This window comes from Felis catus, chromosome B1, assembly GCF_018350175.1.
Source record: "Felis catus isolate Fca126 chromosome B1, F.catus_Fca126_mat1.0, whole genome shotgun sequence".
NCBI lineage: Eukaryota > Metazoa > Chordata > Mammalia > Carnivora > Felidae > Felis > Felis catus.
The window spans coordinates 168,435,143-168,441,942 of record NC_058371.1 but is presented as its reverse complement, the minus strand read 5'-3'; the positions used below and the strand labels follow the sequence as shown (position 1 = coordinate 168,441,942).

The 6,800-nt window shown below is 35.5% G+C and overlaps 1 long non-coding RNA gene across 1 annotated transcript; it reads right to left on the bottom strand.

Annotated features, from left to right (window-relative positions):
• Positions 1-2,041: 2,041 nt before the first annotated feature.
• Positions 2,042-5,200, bottom strand: LOC123384704. Its single transcript, XR_006596160.1, has 2 exons — positions 5,100-5,200; positions 2,042-2,561 (listed from the first exon to the last, which is right to left on the bottom strand). It is a non-coding gene; the product is annotated as an uncharacterized LOC123384704 (long non-coding RNA).
• Positions 5,201-6,800: the final 1,600 nt, after the last annotated feature.

Here is a 6,800-nt window from a genome sequence, read left to right as displayed (position 1 = left end):
AACATGATAGAAATCTCTGACAGATATGAACAGTTTTCTCTCTTTAATAGTCCTATAATTCATTTATCTCATTAGATTTAGCATTTTTTTTTCTTTTCTGTGAATTCTTCCTTTATTATATAGACAGTGTTTGTTGTTTTGCAGAAACTTTGTGATCACAAATTCTGGCCATGTAAAAATATTCAAAGCAACACTATGTTTGTTAATATCTGAAATGACTTATGTGAGCTAAACAATGCACAACTTCTCTGGCTTCCTATTTTGAAGTATGCCCTTACGTCAGCACTTATTCATCCCCCACCAATTTTTACTGCTTTGAAAACTCATTAGTTAGTAGTAAACTTTTACTCATTTTAAAGCACCCATCTGCCATTAACTATGTGCATTATCCAGCCTCTCCACATAAATGATAAAAGCCAGGGTCCAGTTTAATGACAGTGTTGTATGGCTGTTGGTTGAAAAGTCAATCGTCATTATAGATTTTTCTGCTGAGCATCATTATTTCTATAATTTTGAAATTCAGATGAATTAAGAGTAAAGCTTTATACCTTCTATAAACTTTCTGGACCAAAAAAAGGCAATATACATGGATGTTTTTATTTTAAAATGTTTTAATTCATCTTTTTACTCTCAGATGAAGCAAATGACAAAATCTATATGTTTGTCCTTCAGCATCATTGACCCTAGCGCACATATCTACAAGGGAAGTTTTATGCTTATTTTAGTTGTGTATGCAGCTTAGATCAATGAGAAAAAGTTAAGTGACGGAGCGAGTTAAACTTCAAAGCAATTATGCAACTGAAGACCTCAGCTTTTTTGGCCATTAAATTTTTATGCAAACTCTTAATAAGTATATAACATAACACAGAAGTTTAGCTGCTAAGCATATTAAAACCTAAAGACCATAATTTTCAGGATCAGATATGTCTACCACTCATGAGGATAACTTAATTTTCTCTAAATAAAACAAATGAGAAACTTATTTTAAATGTATTTGTTATATTTTAAATTATTAATATACCTGAAAATTTTTAAAATAAAATCCTTATAAACAAGTCAACTAGACAATCTTTCTTAGAAGTGAGCAATGTATAGGATGGAAGGAATTCTCATATGGCTGGTTCAAAGAGAGCACAAGCACTAAATCCCATATCTGGGTTCTCTATCAAAAGCAACTGGTAAAAAAAAAAAAATCTAGGTCTAAAGAGATATTTCTAGTATGTAGTACACATCTTCTACTCCTGACATGAACCTAATACATTGTCCTTTGGTCCATAATGTTGTATTTTATTTATCTTTGTGATCACAATTTTATTTTCATTCTAAAATCCCTTCAAAAACCAATAAATTCGGTGAAAATCTTTAGTGTAATTATTAGAAGCAAAGAATATAAATCAGTCAGGTTAGTATTGAAATGTTCTCTCCTACTTACTAGTTGTCTGAAATGCGGGAAGTAATTTAACATCTTTGTGACTCAGTGTCCTCAAAAGGAAAATGAGGATACTAATTTAGTTAACAGGGTTATTGTGAGGTACGTCAGAAAGATTGTAGCTTTCAATTGCTATTATTGAGTATAGAAATTCAATAAATATTTTACTAACAGTTGCAGTAATGATTATTTTTAAGAAGGAAATGTATTTGGAAATTATATTGATAAACTAGGGAAATATGGGCAAAGTATTCTTTTTTTAATTTTTTTTTCAATGTTTATTTATTTTTGGGACAGAGAGAGACAGAGCATGAACAGGGGAGGGGCAGAGAGAGGGAGACACAGAATCGGAAACAGGCTCCAGGCTCTGAGCCGTCAGCCCAGAGCCCGACGTGGGGCTCGAACTCACGGACCGCGAGATCGTGACCTGGCTGAGGTCGGATGCTTAACCGACTGCGCCACCCAGGCGCCCCAAGGCAAAGTATTCTTTATGAGAGTAGGAGATCAATTTACTCTGCTTCTAAAATGTTGGAGGAAAGAAAAGATATCATCAAAGAAAATGATGAGAAAAGAAAAGAAAGTGTATGAGATACAGGACTACACGGAGGAAGAGCCAGTGGAATTTTCTCTTTATTGTATGCTCAAAACACTTAAGAACCAGGGATGAATGGTGCTGAATTATAAGCGATTTCATTACCATAGTGTAAATTTCCCTATTTAGGAGATCATGCCAACCAAATATTTGCTAAAGACTACTATACTCATTAATGCTTTGTATCACTTGGATCACTATTTTGCTTTGTGAAAAATGGAAAAGAGCCAAAATTCTCCTGATGTCCAAAAATGGACTGCTGTTGCAGAGGAAGGATCAAGGAGGCAGTCAGTTCCCAGGTTCTGGAAGATCCTAGAAAACACTTTGGATTTCCATGGAATACAATACTGGAAATTATAATTAATCATATTTATATATAAAGTGGTAGAACAATCTCCAGGTGATATTGATTTCAAGCATATAGCCATAATCATTATATCTTAAAGCAGTGTATTGTTTTCAAGGAGTTTTTTGCACGTGATCTCGCTTGTTCTTCACCAAGCTCCATGAGGCAGACAGGGCAGGCATTCTTTTTCTCACCTGGAATGGCAGGAAACAGTCTGAGAAGATTAAATGACATGTTCAATATGATATTGTGATATAAAAAGAAACGTATATTTGGTCTTTGTCTTTGGTTGCTGACACAGAGTTCCTAAAACCCTAGTAATTTCCTGAGTGATAAGGCTGAGAAAAGCATCTTTTGTTATTTATGAATCCCTTTCCACCATACCTGAGTTTATGTTAATAATGTGACTCTGGAGTGGTCTCTAGATAGCTTCAGGATGGAGGCTGGTAATCAACGATGTGGAAACCATTTTGACAATAAATTATGTTTAATACAAAAAAATAAAATAAAACAGCGAGGAAAAGGGAAAAGACCAAAAAAAAAAAAAAAAACAAAAAACCACAACAAACTCACAAAAAACAAAATAGTTGGTGTTAGGATATTTTTGTCTCATTCAAAGATAAAACTTGTACTATCTAGAAACTTCATACCTCAATTGTGAGTAAGAGATCTCAATTTATATATGTTATTAACATCTCAATCCTGAGTTCCTATTTCATGGGAATTCAACACTTTTTTTTGTCAATATGATGTTACTTCCCTTGTTCCCATTTATGACAGCATAATTTTTTAAACTTAGAACTGTAATAAAGAAGCTGGATAAAATAAAATGAAATAAATAAAAATAAAGTTATAGTGTGAGACTTTAATGCATGATTGGAAATACATAATTTTAAAATGTGATGTAGTGGATAGAGTCTGTGTGTACTTATATTCTAGCTCTTTAATAGAAAATAAATTTTGTCTCATATATTTCTGAAGAGATTTATAAAAATTGATTATGCCACAACTGTAAGGAAACCTTACTAAAGAAGTAAATATCTTATAAAAAATAAAAAATAAAAAAATAAGGGGTTGGAACTTTCAGTACTACTGTCTTGTCCTCTTGGGAGAGGAGAGGCACTGGAGATTGAGTTAATCACCTGCTGCCACTGATTTAATCAGCCACGTCCACATAATGGGACCTTCATAAAAATCCAAAATGGCAGGGTCTGGAGAGCTTCTGGGTTGGTAAACACATACACATGTCAGGAGGGTGGTAAACCCTAAACTTCACAGGGACAGAAGCTCCCATACTCAGGATCCTTCCAGACCTTGCCCTAAATATCTCTTTCTTTGCATTCTTTATAATAAACTCCTGATAGTTAGTGAATGTTTCCCTCAGTTCTGTGAGCCCTTATAACAAATAATTAAGTCTGAGATGGGAGTCATGGAAACCCTTGAATTGTAGCCAAATCAGAAAGAAGTGTGAATAATTTGAGGACCCAATAAAGGACATCTGTTATGAAACCCAAGGAAAGGAAAGAATACATGCCTCAGGGGGGAAAAATGAGTATATTGTTTAAAAAATCATTTTTGAAGTTATGTTAAAAATAAATGAATTTCTTATTTATGTTAAATAGGAATGCCTTTAAGACTGTTAAAAACTGAGAACAAACTGAGGGTTGATGGGGGGTGGGAGGGAGGGGAAGGTGGGTGATGGAGGGTGGGTGAAGGAGGGCACCTTTTGGGATGAGCACTGGGTGTTGTATGGAAACCAATTTGACAATAAATTTCATAGACTGAAATAAATAAATAAATAAATAAATAAATAAATAAGGAATGTCTTTAGAAAGAAATTGATCCTTCTTAAGGATCAAACAATCTATGGTTGATTTCAAATTTGTTGAAAGGAATCCAGCCTCAGCCTAGAATGAAAACCCCTCGTTCTTTACATATGTCAATGAGAACACACATATACTCAAAGTTCCTTTTCTCTCCTCCCTGCCATCCAGAGTGGAATCAGTAGAGCCACGGATCATTACTCATTTCTGCTCACCGCAGAGAAAAACTGTCTACAGGATAAAATCACTGGGGCACCTGGGTAGCTCACCAGGTTAGCTGAGCATCCAACTCTTAATTTTGGCTCAGGTCATGATCCCAGGGTCTCAGGATCAAGATCCGCCATGCTCAGCATGGAGCCTGCTTAGGACTCTCTCCCTCTCTCTCTCTCTCTCTCCCTCGGCCCCTCTTTCCTGCTCACATACTCTCTCTCTATCAAATAAATAAATTTATAAATTCATTAGTGAATTTTATGCCTCAGTCTTCTGAATAGATAAGACATTGGGGTAGACAAAGGATTTCTATGTTATGATTCTAAGCTTATGGATTGTATTTCTCCAAGAAGAGAAAAATGAAACCCCTTAAAGGGAGCATCTTGAGAGGTGAGTGGAGGAATGGGGGTCATTAGGAATCAAGGGAACCCTCACATTCTGAAGATTTATGCAAGGCGAAAGAAAGCTTTCCTATCTGTGAAATAGAATAGGAGGTAAACACCTTATTTTCCACTTGAGCCATGACAAAATGTCAAATTGTAAAAATAAACTCATATTAATTGTAGATTTTACCCAGGATCAAGTTCACTAATACTTCCTAATTTATAAGCAATCAAAAGACACAGAACTAAACAGGGAGAGGTCTTAGACACTTGAATGTGGCTCCCCATTTTTTTCCCCTTTCCATATTGGACTCACACTCTTAGGCTCAGAATGACAGATGAAGAAATTAAGTGTGTGAATTACATCATACTTCAGGGAGGATTTAGTTATGAAACATTGTCATTTTTATACCCAGGTAGTAATGCAGCTTACATGTTTTTCCAGGAAGCCACGCCTCATAAACCATAAATTCTAGAATTGTTTACCATAAGCAATCCTCAACCAAGGACATTCTGCTATAAACATTCCATAGACGAGTGCTTTATTTCTGACAAATAGCATTAGTCTGCTTAATAAGGTCAATTTTCAGCAAGTTTACAAGTAGATTAGATTGGATTACCTGCTTTCTTTTTTTCTTTTCAGGAGCATCTGTCCAATAATAGGAGTCGTAGATCACAAACCCATTGCTTAACTCTTTCCTCCTTATTACCTTTTCTCTTATCCTTCTCACACAATTTCAATACTTTATAATACAGATCTCTATCTACTGTTGGGGCAATTACTTAAATAAATAATGTGCCTTCATACCTTTATATAAGATGGTCAAGGATATATTTACAAAATGAAGGGGGAAGTTTATTCCATGGCCATAGAGAAGAGTAATTCTGTTGGTCCTAAAGGCTTAGTTTCCTCCCCCCTATCCTGTAGTTTATTAAAGAGGTGATTCAACTGGCCTTATGTAGGTTAATGGAAGAACAGGCTGAGTAAGGAAGATTTTTCTTGCAAGGTCACTTCCTGTCCTGGGAAGCTCTATTATTACATAATTGCTTATATGTTTCTTAATCATCTTTTGCTATAAATATCTAAAGTTAAGGAGGTGAAGTTCCTTTGCTGGAACCTTTTCCACGGTACATCCAGTTCAAATATTGTCAGGCTAAGCACATGTTTCTGTTGGATGATTAAAGTTTAGGGAATTATGTGTAGCTTGCTACTTATCTGTTGTAAATTTTTCCTCAATACACAGTATATTATATTACATGGCATGATAGTGATTTTATGGATTTCTATTTCTTTTTTTTTGCACAGCAATCATCAGATGGGCATTGGCATACACCCTAAGGTAAAAAAAAATGACTTGCGGATGAAAAACTGGTTACAAACATGATAACATCTGTCATTTTAATTTTCCCCTCCTTTGTGGAACAGAGACAGGAGATTGTAATCACCAAGATTTCATTAGTAATGGTATTCCTGTAATCTGAAGTTAACCCAATGATGCTTAGTCAAATAAAACTTTTACTGATGTCATTCCCTCAAATGTTTTATGTGATGGATAGCCTCCCCCACTCACACTGTGTCTCTCTCAAAAATAAATAAGTGTTAAAAAAATTTAAAAAGGGGTGCCTGGGTGGCTCAGTCAGTTAAGCGTCCAACTTCAGCTCAAGTCATGATCTCACACTTTGCGAGTCCCACGTCAGGTTCTGTGCTGACAGCTCAGAGCCTGGAGCCTGCCTCGGATTCTATGTCTCCCTCTCTCTCTGCCCCTCCCCCACTCATGCTCTGTCCCTATCTCTCAAAATAAATAAATGTTAAAAAAATTTTTATGTGGTGGATAGCAATCCAGGTACAAAAACATCCACTGTTCCAAGACTGAAAGGAATAGAAGTTCTATTATTCCATTTACAAGTCTTATTTTTCCATTCACAAAACACTTCACAATAAATATATCACCGGAAATAAAGTATTTCAGAGGCACCTGGCTGGCTTATTTGGTGGAGCATGGGACTCCTGATCCCG